The sequence below is a fragment of the Magnolia sinica genome, chromosome 7, assembly GCF_029962835.1.
Source record: "Magnolia sinica isolate HGM2019 chromosome 7, MsV1, whole genome shotgun sequence".
NCBI lineage: Eukaryota > Viridiplantae > Streptophyta > Magnoliopsida > Magnoliales > Magnoliaceae > Magnolia > Magnolia sinica.
This window is the reverse complement of record NC_080579.1, coordinates 16,391,265-16,405,606: the sequence shown is the minus strand read 5'-3', so window position 1 is coordinate 16,405,606 and position 14,342 is coordinate 16,391,265. Positions and strand designations below refer to the sequence as shown.

Sequence of the window (14,342 nt, the reverse complement as noted above, 5' to 3'; positions counted from 1 at the left end):
CATGTTCATGGGTTTGTATCAAGCATATCATGCATGACTTAATGGAAAGAATTAAGAATGATCAACATTGGGGACAGAGACTCCAAGGATCCTTACTACCTAAGGTCAAGAAGGCTATACAGCTATCTTCAATTATAACCACGACACCACTACATCGCTAAAAGAGATTACTAACGCCCAACAATAACAAGATGCTTGAAGTCCATGGCTGAGAAGACGCCACAACATCCTCAGAAACTCCTAGGTAATAAACACCTATCTTGCATCAAACTACAACAAACAACAATCCAAACACAAATTTACCTCAAACAAAATTAATGACTTGACTGGAGACAACAATACACCTCAACTTTTCCTTAAGTCCCAATCATGGATTGTTTAATCTATGCAAGATTCATGGTTGGTCATTCTAACCAAAATGGAAGAAACACGTTCTTACAAGGAGACCTTTTTATTATTAATGAATCTACAAGCAACGACATCTAACTTCCTTATAACAATGGTGTTCACACAGTAAGAGGCCTTCTTGTTTTTCCTCCCCATGGGAGGGTTAGCGGTTGTATCGCATGGACCAACCACACCTCCAACTACCACAACTCGTAAGGCTCCCTCAACGGCTAAAGCTACTCTAAGGTCGACACTGCAACAATAGTCCAGGCCTCCATATCGGTTAAAACCACGCAATGGTGAAGGCCCCCACTCCAGCCAAGGTCATTTCGATGGCCAGGGCTGCTTCTAAGGTAAGTGTTGTTGTATCAGTATGGCCAGCTAGGTAGTACTACTAGCCAAGTCCACCAAAACAGTCAAGGCCCCGACCCAGGTCACTGCTCGAACAACACACGACTAGAAACAAGAGGGTCACTTAAAAATCAAAATAAAAGGTTGATTTTTAAGTAATCCAGATTGTTTGTTTGTTTTTTCCCACTACATATGGAATATGTGTAGAGATTCTGTTGGATAGGACAATTGTAACTGTATGATTTCCTGTCTACAACTAGACAGTAGAAACTTAAATGATCCACATTCAATAAGAGTGGTGGCAAGTTCTACTCTGGGGTTTTCTCAGGCATGGTCCATCTGTGGTACTGGATAGCCAACCTTCGATGGGGCCCACAACACCTGGCTTACGTCTAAGTATCTTTTCCACTTTGTGGTGGCTTTCACTCTAGTCTAAGTTGCCCTCTTTAGAGGTCGACCCCTCTAGTGCAAGCTCACCTATTCAATATCTCCTGGCATGAATGCCATTTCAACAAACAGATAACGTGCCATTTCATCAAACAGATAGCATTCCATTTCAACAAACAGATAGCATGCCATTTCATTAAACAGTTAGCGTATATCAAATCTGAAAGACAGGAAAAGAGATAGAAATAGAAGAAGATATCAAACCTATGGAGAGGAGCTTCATGACGTGTGTTTCTTCGGGCAGGAGATTCACGGCTGCTGCAATAGAGAGAGAGAGAGAGAGAGAGAGAGAGAGAGAAGAGGGCATTCACGACTAATGCATTGGAGAGAGAGGGAGGAGAATGAGAGCGATGAAGCAGAGATCGGGAGGGAGAGAGAGGATTAGGAAAAGAAGAGCTTTCCCAAAGCTCTGATTAGGGAATGGAGAGAGAGTGAAATACGCGTGTTTGGGCACGGCTCTGTTTTGAGCGTGCGCCCAAATTTGGGGGTTTACTGATGGACGGACATAGAAGGTGCGATCAGGGGATCCGTGGGGCCCACCATGATGTATTTCATTAATCCATTCCGGTCCATAATTTTAATAAATTATTTTACTTTAGGACACCAAATTTCAAGTATATTGAAGGCCCAAGTGGATCACTCCATAAGAAGCAACAATAATTTAATATCAATGTTTCTTATCGTGTGGTCCACTTGAGCTTTAGATCTAGCTGATTTTTTTCATCTTCTAAAGTAATATTTACAAATATATAGACGGCTTAGATAGAACATATAGTTTTTTTAGGCCTCATAGAGCCCCTTACAACACTATTAATTATTAATGGTGTATCAACTTTTTAGCTATGGATTAAAACCGTAGCAATCATAGCTAAGGTTTATATCCGTAGTAAAAAAGTAACGTGATCTGAATCCTTTGCCCCTTTTTTTGGTAGAGGTTTCTCGCTAGCTGGGATATCTCCATAGGGGATTTTTACGTATGGACGGATGAGATGCCCCTCGGTCCATCTATTTTCTTTGGGCCCCACTGTGATGTATTTGTTATATCCGCACTGTCCATCCATTTTGAGATATCATTTGAAGTCATGAGCCGGAGAATGAGGCAGATATAAATATGTAGTGGACTCCACCAAAGAAAATAGAGGGGATAGTGATTCCCACCGTTAAACCTATCTTAAGGCCCATTGTAATGTTTATTTGAAATCCAACCTATTCAAAAGTTAAAAAATACATGAAACAAGGGAAAACACAAATATCATCTTCATATAAACCTTTTGTGGCCTTTAAAAGTTTTTAATGGTGGGCATCACAGTCCCACTGTTTTTTGTGCCGAGGTCCACTGGCACTTTGGATTTAAATCCTTCTTTGGATATTGCCCTAAAATGATCTCTCCAAGTGGATGGAAAGTGTGGATATAAAACAAACATCATGGTGGCATTAGAGGTATATAAATCTCAGGTGGACCACACCACATGAAAGTAATAGTGATTGGTTATCCATCATTAAAATCGTTGTAAGGCCAACTGTACTGTTTATTTGACATCCAGTCTGTTTATCAGGTCATACAAGCCTAGATGAAGGAGGAAAAATAAAAATCATCTCGATCCAAAACCTTTATGGCGCCCAAAATGTTTTAAATGGTTGATGCTCATTCAACACGGTTTCCTGTAATGTGGTCCATTTCATATTAGGATATGCCTCATTTTTTGTCTCATGTCATAAGATGATCTTTAAAAACAGATGGACGGCATGGATTAAACACATATATCATGGTGGGGCCCATAGAGCACCAACCATCAGTCATTGGATGGTGTCAGGGGGAGTAGTCAATCTGTTCCCCTTATTTGTGGTGTGGTTCATTTAATCTTTGGATATGATTCATTTTTTGGAAAATTCTCTAAAATGATCTCGAAAAATGGATGTACGGCGTGGGTTGATCCCAAATTTTCAGTCAATCTGAAAGTCAAGTGGACCATGCCACTTGAAACAGTGTGGAATAATGATTTCAACTGTTGATACCTTCCATGGGTCCACAGTAATTTTATTTGACATCCAACATCTTCATAATATCAAAAAGATATGAATGAAGAGAAAACACAAACACATCAGCTTGATCTAAAACTTCTATGGCCTTTAAGAATTTTTCAATGGTAGATGTTCAATCACACTATTTCCTGTGGTGTGGTCCACTTGGGCTTTTGATATGCTTTCTATTTCTTCTTTATACCTCAAATTATCTGTTAAGATAGATTAATGGAGTGGATAAAATAAATAAAAAATGATGGACCCCATAGAGTTTACTCTAGTAAGGGTAATGAATAACTCACCTAAGGGCCTGTTTGATTTCTCATTGCAAGCGTAAATACTGGGTGAATGGGTAATTATGACCATTTCACCCGTTTAGAAAGTTTTAGAAATTATTGCCTTGGAAACCGTTCAAAAGTGCTGGTTGAAATTTTTGGACCTCACTGTGACATATATAACAGATCTGTTCCGTCCATCCGTTTTACCACAACATTTTGAGACATGAGCTGAAAATTTATGTAGGTCCAACACTCAAGTGGCCCACACCAAAAGAAACAATGGCCCTAAGAAGTTTTTAACGACAAGTATTTGATTCACTTTTTTTCTGTGGCGTGATCCACAAGAGCTTTGGATATGCCTCATTTTGTGGCTCATGCAATAAAATCATTTGGCATAATGGATGAACGGTGTAGATAAGCGACACACATCACGATGGGGCCCACAACCATTTTACATCCTTTTCAATTTTTGTGTACAAAAAGTAAGCAGTCAAATCAAATATAGGGAAGAGCACCATAAATACATAAGGAAATGATCATTATGCAGTTACACTGCATTTACCTCTGAATTGGAAAATCAAACAAGCCCTAAATGTAGTGGAGAGAGAGGTTTCCTTAAAACATTCATAATCATATATTGGGCCTGCCTAAATGTGATTCATATATCCAGCCCACTCATTATGTGTGTCCCACTTGGATGAGGGGTCAGACCAAGTTTTAGCCGCATCCAAAACTCACGTGGGCCCCACCAAGTTCTTTTATATTTTTTAGGATGTCTTCACATGGTTTTAGATGGCATGGCCCACCTAAGTTTCGTATAGGGATGATTTTTTTACATATCTCATAACCTGAAGGGGACACATTAAATTCATAGTGTTAATGTTTGACACACATTATGATGGGGCACACAAAACTTACTAACATCAACACTTAGGTTCTCACGAGGTCAATAAAGTTGGGTCACAATTTTGACCAAAATATTTGCCCCATTTTACGTGTCTGGTCCATTCACTCTATTTTTCTGATCAATACTCAATTTCACTAGCTACTCGTCCCGGAGCAGGTTACATATGATACAAGATTGACCAACAATTTTAGTGAAATTTGATTTAAACATCTGAAGTTATTTACTCTTCAATCTGGACTGATTAGATTGTCTAGAAATGGTTAAAGGTACAATTACTGGATGTGCGTAATAATTTAATAATTTTTTTTCAAACATAAATTTCAATTTCCATTTAAAAATAACATTCTTTTTCAAAATGTATATTTTTTAAAACATTTTTATTATAAATTATTTCAATATTCTTTTTCATGTGATATTACAAATCATTTAAATATTACTTTTTAATTAAAAAAACAAAAAAAAATTCCACTCATATGATATAAAAACTATATATATATATATATATATATATATACACACACACACACACACACACACACACACACCGAAAAACAGAGGATTATTACTGACGGCTTTGTTCGTCGGTAAAAACCATTAGCGATAGTTATCAGCCATCGGGAAAAATTTTAATATTTATTTTTAGCGACGAAAATAATCGTCGGTAAAAACAATTTTCTCGACGAAAACAATTTTGTTGGTAAAAGTGTGTTTTCGGTTGTGGCGGGAATTTTTGGTCCGTGGCGGGAACCTTTTCCCGACGGTTTTACTTCGTCGGCAAAAGTGTCATGCTTTCGATCCTAGCGAGAATTTTTGGTCCTCAGCGGGAACCTTTTCCAACGGTTTTAGTTCATCAGTAAAAAGCAATATTACCGAAACACTTTTATCGACGAAGATAGTTTTTGTTGATAACAACATCGTACCAGATTTTTGTTGACGGTTCATGTCCGTCGGAAAAACACCAATGAACATTACGTTCATAGGTAATTACACTACCGGATTTTTGCCGACGGTTGACGCCCGTCGGGATTGTACCAGATTTGTGCCGACGATTCATGTCCGTCGGAAAAAATACATGTACCGACGAAACTACTATTCATCGATAACAACACTACGGGATTTATGCCGACAGTTTGTCCGTCGGGAAAGACACTTTTACAAACAAAGATTGTTTGTCGGTAATATCCTACCAGATTTTTGCCGACGCTTCATGTCCGTCAGGAACAACACTTTTACCGACGAAAATGGTTTTTGTCGGTAATAACAGTATCAGATTTTTACCAACGGTTGATGTCCGCCGAAAAACATACATTTACTGACGAAAATATATTTCGTCGATAATAACATTGTACCGGATTTGTTGCGGTCCTTCATGTCCATTAGGAAAAACAATTTCACCGACAAAAGTAGTTTTTGTCAATATGAACGTTGTACAAGATTTATGCCGACGGTTTATGGCCGTCGGGAAAAACACTTTTACTAACTAAGATTTCGTCTGTAATTAGGTCATACCAGAATGTTGCCGATGATTCATGTCTATCAGTAAAAACACTTCTACCTATGAAAATTAAATTTCGTCAGTAAAAGTACATTTATTGATTTTTTTTCTTCAAAAATTCAAAACAGCCATTGCCAACAAAAATTTTTGTTGGTAAAAGTAAACTTTTAGCAATGAAAATTATTTTTGTCAGTAAAAGTCCTTTTTACCTATGAAAAAAAAATTCGTTGGTAACAGTTTCGTCGGTAAAACTCTTATTTCTTGTAGGGTGTAGGGTTGTGACCATTTAGTAAATGGTACCAAAATGCATGCTAGATCCTAAATCATACATTATTTGCCTTGGGTAGGATATGAGATCTTTTAGAACTGTTGTTGACAATGTACCTCCTCCATATTTTGCATGTAATTTTCCTTAGAAGGAAGTCTACTTATTTTCTTATCATAGTGCATCTGAGATCCTTGAAACCATCCTAGATTAGAAACATGGAATTCTAATTTAGTTGTTTCAATTTGAATTTGAAACTACAACAACTAAAATTCAGTCATCTACTCTTTAATGAATTGAATAACTGTAAATGAATTCAATCAAACATCCTAACATGGCCTAACTTTCATCCATTGAAATCCAATTCCTAATAATTTGAGATCTTTTAATGGTGAGTGTAATATCACATATGATGCAGGAAATGAATTCTACAACGGATTTCATGGTAAAAAGAAATCTTAGATTCATGATAATTGCCTAATAGCCATAATATCCAAGAAATGAGTGGAGTTGTAGTCTTTGGTGTCATAGTTTCATGAATTACCATAATATCGATGTTCCTGTTTCATTGAATTGGTCTCTTATAGGAGAGACATGAAATCCCCATTGCTCTAACTTCTCTGTTTCTATAAATACTAACTTCAATTTTTATTCTCAAGTGAAGGGCTTTGAAGAAGGTCCTACCTAAATAGTCTTAGTTGCCATTATGTTGCCAGAGTTCTTTGATGGTTCTGCCCACTGCAATGAATGCTACTCAAGGTGAGAACCACCTTTTTCATGTCGTGCATCATCATCATCATCATTAACTAAGCCTTATCCCAACTAATTGGGGCAAGCTACATTAATCCTCTTCTGCCATTCTATCAACAACACAAATCCTTTTTCATGCCTGGATGTTCTCCAAAAGTGACATGACAGGAAAGACATCGATGTGGAAGCTCACGTACAGTGCCTGTATGAATATCTCCTTAAAAAAAAATGTATCCAACAACTGTACTTAGTTCTTGACTTCTTGTACTCTTCCTAAAACTTAGCAACTTTATTGAAATTTCTTTCGGTTATGAATTTTGTAGGTGTGTCAATGGCATCTCTAACTGATCTTTCATTCAACTGGACAAGCTTCATTAGTGCCATGATTTCCAACATCTCCTTCACTTACAGGAGCATCTATTCAAAGAAAGCCATGGTCCGACAATATCTCTCTCTATTCTTTATATCTGGATTCTAAAATGTATCTATCTGTCAAATGAAGATTGACCCCTTGTTTGTTGTAGACTGACATGGACAACACCAATATCTACGCCTACATTTCCATTGTTGCACTCATTGTTTGCATTCCACCAACAATTATTGTGAGTGGTTCTTCAATCTCATGCATGAAATTAAAAAATGTGAAAATGTGCTGGGCCTTGCAATGCTAGCTTGGCTCCTCCTTTTTAAAATGCAGATTTTGTAGATTTCTAAAATCATGCCTTGCTTTATCTGATTGGCAACCTTCAAACAGATAGTGAAAAGGAATATTTTACACCTAATTCAATGGGAGAATATTACCAGAACCTACCATTTTCTGAATCATAGGGAAATTAACCCTTTTGCAGCAACAATTTCAGAAAATTTTGAGAATAGTCTAGTTATTAACTCCTCTTTTGTGATGATGTTACACATATCAATTGCTAAATTTCCATTGACTTTGTGAAACTACACATCCAAATTGTCCAACTGTCTTTTTAGTGGAAAACAATTTCCAAGCACGCATGGATTTTGTGTATCCAAAGATGCCTTAAAAAGCAAAACCCAACATAATTTACCATTTTTCAATTATTCCTTAATCATGGGTTCTCACTTTCCATTTGTCTTACTATTCTTGCTATAGGTTGCGCCATACAAGAAAATACGACGAGTAACTTTCGTAAACTCGATACGAAAATCCATTGCTGGAAAGATCTTGAGGGAGCTGGTAATCATTTTAAGGTGGGTTTTTCACCATTTTGTTACATTTCTATTTGCTGTTGTTCTCCTTTTTTGTCTCTATTGAATTATTGAATTTGAGTTGTATTCCTTTTTTTTTTTTTTTTTTTTTTTTTTGCATGGCATTTTGAAGTTGTTCTAATGGTTGTTTATTATTATTAATATTATGGACTTTTAGTGGGGAACTTTTAGGACTTGATCAGGTTGGTTAATGGTGCTACTTCTTTATTTAGTTAACTTTAGTAGGAAACTATTCTTATCATGATATTTTTGTTGGGTTGATACTCATTTTTAGGATTTGTATTATGCTCATGAGTTTCTTCTCTTTTAAGTCGTCTATTGATAATTCATGTTCAAAATACACCTTAGTAGTGTCCAAGCATTTATTTGTGTGTTTCATGTTTAAATTGATAAAAAGAAGGAAATCATAATTTGAAGTTGAAATCTTTTTGAAGGTTTGGGGCCTCTTGATCTATGAAAGGAAATGCACATCTTATTTCTTTGATGTGAATAGTGGAAGTCTCAATTGCTCATCAATAGAACTTTTGTGAAATTTCCATTCTTTATAGTGTTATTATAGTCATTTTTTGTGATTTCCATTCTAATTTACACTTCCTTTTTTTCTATTTGCATTTTTTCCCTTTCTTTTGTGATCCCTTTCAACCAGGATCATAAGCTTTGCATAGGTTTGGATAATGGCCTCCCAGAGGGATGTATTTGGCTTGTCAGGACCCGGGCATCTGACCCATATTGATTGGTAAGGCTCTCTCTCTCTCTCTCTCTCTCTCTCTCTCTCTCTCTCTCTCTCTCTCTCTCTCTCTCTCTCTCTCTCTCTCTCTCTCTGAAATGTAAACAGACTGGAATTTTTTGAAAACTCATGAACCATCTTGACTCTTGAAGGTGATTGAGATTTTCTGTATTCCACCATTCATAGGAAAATCTTCCATATTTTGACAAATTTGGTGTGCAGGAAGATACATACTCTGTTCTTCTGTTCATTTCATGGGGTATTTGAAACCACATGCTGAAAGAATAAAATCAGAAGACTTGGACCTTTATCAAATAAAAGAATAAAGACACTACACACTGACTTGCAACTTATTGAGATGCTCTTGCTTGATATGTCATGGTAGAGATTCAGGATGGAAACTAAGAACCACAACAAATGTTTTTTGGGAAACTTGCACTTTCATTTACTAAGTTTCCGCTCACTCCTTGTGGGAGAGCACATCCTCCTTTGTATAAAAGGGTGGTTTCCACATCTATCCTAACTTAACCAAACCACACCATATTCATTTGCTTTGCATTCTTGCTCTCTTTGGACTTCAGTTTTATGGCCCCTTTTCACTGAACATTTTTCATTTTCCATCCTTCTCTTTTTAAAATTTTTTGAAATGTTGATAGGTTCTTAGGGCTTGGGGATTGGGCTGGGAAATTTTGATGGATGGGATGGAGGTTACACAATTCACATGCTTCTAGCAGGTCTCTTAAATCTTTTTATAAATTTTATGTGTTTTGTGCATACCTCCCATGGTATTGCATCATTTCACTTAGTTTTGTTTTCCTGCTTCAGTTCAGGAGTTTTCTCCCAACTCGGATTATCTTGATCTTTCTATCTATATCATAAAATGATCATTGAATCCCCTATAATAAAGTGTTTTAGTGCTCTATTTGTTGTTTCTTTCAATTCTTTTCAGGCTGGAAGTCTTCTATTGCTGCCCATTTCTATGGAAGTTACTTATGGCCTTAAGTGTATCCTCATGTTTCTTCACATCAACTTAGTGTTTTCATATCAGTAGCCATACGCTATAAAATTCCTTTTTTTCCAGGGCTGATGTAGATGATATATAAATGGCAGGGGGTTTGATCATTTCAAGAAAATTCAAACCATCTTTTTTGTTACTGCTTTAAACTTGGTTTCTGCATTTTACAACAAGGGAGTTGTATTTTAGTGCTTTCCTGTAATATTGGCATCGTTTTGATTGATTAAATTATATGGTGGTCTGACCTTGGGTACTATTAATGCTTTGCTTTCTTCCTATGATAGTTAAATTGTCAAGTGTTTTATCCATATCCTTCATAAAAATTAAAGTTACAATAAAGAAAATCTAATTAGAAAATCTAAACTCATTCAAAGGTATGTTCTAATAATATCGTGTTTTGGCTTGTTCAAAATCATGAGAGGTTGGCTTTAATGACTACTTTTGTTTCAAATAGGCATGCAGTCACTTTATATCAATATTCAGCCCCTTTAAGAAATTTTAGATCTAACATTTCCATACAGCTGTAGCGGTATTCACAGATTAAGATTCACTATTATTGATCATGTGTTTTTTGACTTGATTGAATAAAATGTAGGATGGAAACCAAAAGCCATGTTTGTGAAATTTGAGCCTATTCTTGAAGTTGACAATGACCTTGTCAAGGTTGCCTTTGTGCAGGTTCTGGACCGTGGTGAGAAGATTGAGCTTCTGGTAGACAAAACAGAGAACCTCCGCTCACAGATGGTGAACCTCAATATCAATGAGGGCCTAAACCTGTTGAAGGACTCTAAAATACTAGTGTCGATGCCTTTTACTGCTACACAGCTCACCAAAGATCGACAAAAGAAACTAGTCCCTTGGAAACAATGGCAATCATTGGCAACAAGGAGATCATTGACATTAACCAAGGTATGTTAGCTGCTTAGACTGGTGTTTAAAATTTATTTTTATTTTTTTTTAAAGGCTACATGTAGGTCACCTTTTCTTTTCTTTTCTTTTTCTTTTTCTTTTTTTTTTTTTTAACTTTTTGATAATAAAGATTTTCAATATGGCTACGGATCGTCAGTGGCCATGACCTGTATAGCTACGGATTTAATCCATAGCAAAGTTTTAAAGAGCTATGGTACCAATGGCTATGGTCATACTGTGGGGCTAGTCATCTTTAGCTACAGATTTTATTTGTAGATTTAACCAATTTTCTGAGCAAAAATTGACGATTTAGTGACGTCCAGCACAATCGTCAGTAAAAGTCCTGACCGCTGGTAAAGCCTTTTACCGACCGAGGCTTTACCGGCTATTAGCTAACCGTGGGCAAATGATTTACTGACGGTTTTCTGGGCCTTTGCCGATGGTTTTGACCACCGGTAAAGGCCAGTTTTCTTGTAGTGTCTCTTATCCATATTTGCCATGAAAGTGTCCGTGACCCACTTACCACACTTGTATAAATGGATTTACTAAAATTCAAGACATCACATACTCATGTGTGTGACACCACGGGAATTTAAAAATTTTAAGAATGATTTTACATCATTATCTACGTTGTGACCCACGTTAAGTTTTGAATTTTACTTATGATTGGAGTCCATGGTGAAAAATACAATGGTGCACTTAATGGCCAGCTGGATCTGATGCATTTTCATCCTTCCTAATGTCAGTGCAAGTAAGGCTCTCAGCCAATGTAAGTAAAGTTGGCGAGGTACCAAAGAAAATGAGAAATTTCCTACTGTACGACCAATACATGGCCCACCACCTTTTTAAGCCCATTTCTTTTTAGTTGCTAAGAATACTCCCCAAGCATACGAACGCCCTTGCACATAACGAAAATGCCCCTGTTCTAAAACAGATGCCCCTTCAAACGCTGCCAGCCCCATTTCCACCGAAAATCTGATTTTTTCTTCTTTCCTCTCCCTGCTCCTTCATCCTAGCCAACTGAATTTGATTCTCTGATTACTTCTCCCCCTTTGTGACTGTCCACCTTCTAGTAAAACCCTCCCTTTTCTTCATTTTTTTTCTTTTCCCTTTATATGGTCGAGAATACAGACCCCACGCACGTCATTTTTGACTTTTGTGAACCCAAGAAAGGATGAAAATGGTCCCCCCATCTAAGAAGCTTCGAACGGTAGGTATATTCAAATCTCTCACTTTTTGTGGACCCCATTATATATTATACTATATATGCGCACGGTCATATGCTCACGATCCATAATCCATTTATCATTTGATTTTAGTGTCGTACATCGAGCAGAGGTGGGCCAAGTTCGGCTTGACTCGTCCATGTTGAGTCAGGTCGAGTTTGAGTCGAGTTGAGTTGCAATACACCATGGTCGAACTCGGCTTGAACTCAACTTTACTCGCCTCGAGTTGGCCTTTCAAGCAGAGTCAATCTGAGCTAACTTTGGACATCTCGAGTGAGCTTTTTAAGCTAGCTTGACTCGTGTATAGCCCTATTTTATTTTAAACACTGAATGGTATGGCATGTCCTGATAAACGGGCAAAAGTTAATGTCAAATGGCCCACAATGAGGGTTTTTGAAACAAAGAACGAAATGAGATGTAAAACTAAACGAAGACTGACGAGCATCGACTGAGTTAATAGACCGATGAGCCACTGAGTTATTGATGAGGACGGTGAACTGACCTAAAATGACCGTGAACTGAGTTAAAATGACTATGAACTGACTTAAAATGACCACAAAGTGAATGGAATTGACTAATCGTTAAGTGAAATTTGACTCACAATTGCAAGAAACATATAACTAACTTCATAGTCAATTTCGATCAATTCCCTTCACTTCACGGTCATTTCCATTCATTTCATGGTCAATTCCCTTCACTTCATGGTTAATTCCATGCATTTCACAGTCAATTCTGGCGATTCCCCTTCACTTCATGGTCAATTCCATGCATTTCACGGTCAATCCCCTTCACTTCACGGTCAATTCCATGCATTTCACGGTCAATCCTCTTCATTTCACAGTCATTTCCAGTGACTCCTCTTCTCTTCATGGTCAATTCATGCATTTCATGGACAATCCCCTTCATGTCACAGTCAATTCTATGCATTGCAGGACAATTCCCTTCAATTGACGGTCAATTCCATGCATTTCACGGACAATCCCCTTCACGTCACGGTAAATTCCACTCATTTCAGGGACAATTCCCTTCACTTCACGGTCAATTCCATGCATTTCACGCTCATTTCCCTTCACTTCACGGTTAATTCCATGCATTTCACGGACAATCCCCTTCATGTCACGGTTAATTCCATGCATTTCACGGACAATTCCCTTCACTTCACGGTCAATTCCCTTCACTTCACAGTCAATTCCATGCATTTCACACTCAATTCCCTTCACTTCACGGTCATTTTCAGTCCTCAGTCAAATTCACTCATGGTCAATTTCATGACGTTCTCGGGCCGAAATGCAACATATAGCTCGGAAAATTGACTGATAACTTAGTAAAATTAGCCGCAGACTTGTTGAATGTCAAAATGACCGATAACTGCTTGATTTGACATCTTTTTTACCAACAACCTTGTATAAATGTACCGACAACTTAATGAAATTGACTAATATATGAGTGAAACAGGCACAAAACTTGTGAAAATTCACCTATAAGTCCTATACTTTCATTTGGAATTCGCCAAAAACTAACTGCTGACTCGGCAAACTCACACCATACTTTATGATTTTTCACCACAAAAAGTGAAGTTTCACATTATGCGTCATTAAATATTGAATGTTATCGTTGATATAATTTCTCATTCATCTTTGCAGATAACAAACCCTTGCATAAGGGATTTGGCGAGTCGGCCCCCACCCTATCATGTAAATGTTCTTTGACATGGTGGTTTGATAGCGTCAAGAGTGGGTTAGAGAAGAATAACACTAGAATAAATATATTTAGGCAGACCCCATTCTCATTTTTATTACACATTCCATCATTTAGGTTTATAGGAGCCATTTTCACTCACTTATTGAGAGATATATAGGCAATCTTGTATTCGAGATGTAGGGGAACCGTGTAAAGTTTTCCAAGATAGACTTCACCTTAATAACAGGGATGAAGACTGGTAACCTCTCCATACCTAATATCCCTTGTTTGAAGAAGTCAATAAGAGAAAAATACTTCAATGAATATCCTATCCTAAAGAAACATGTACAGGAAGTGTTCAATAGGATAGTTGATAATAAAAAGCACGAAGATGTCATGAAGGTAGCCCTAATATGTGTAAAGTGGTTTATTAGGGGAACCAACTATGTGTTGTATAAACTTTATTGATCTTGTTGACTCATTGGAAGACTTTAATATCTACCCTTGGGGTAGTGTGCCCTTCCAGACGATAACTGAAGGGATCGATAGTGCCTTGATGGCATCCATGGACTTTATGACAATGTCACCGGTTACATATTTTCCCTACAAGTAAGGATTATTTCATTGTCTATTTTAATTTATAG

General features: G+C 37.2%; 1 long non-coding RNA gene across 2 annotated transcripts; it reads left to right on the top strand.

Annotated features, from left to right (window-relative positions):
- The first annotated feature begins 7,219 nt into the window (after positions 1–7,219).
- On the top strand, positions 7,220–10,141 carry LOC131251998 (uncharacterized). Of its 2 annotated transcripts, XR_009174091.1 has the most exons (4): positions 7,220–7,338; positions 7,427–8,123; positions 8,576–9,602; positions 9,818–10,141. It is a non-coding gene; the product is annotated as an uncharacterized LOC131251998 (long non-coding RNA). The 2 variants fall into 2 exon arrangements; XR_009174090.1 differs by having other exon boundaries at positions 7,226–8,123.
- The last annotated feature ends 4,201 nt before the right edge of the window (positions 10,142–14,342 follow it).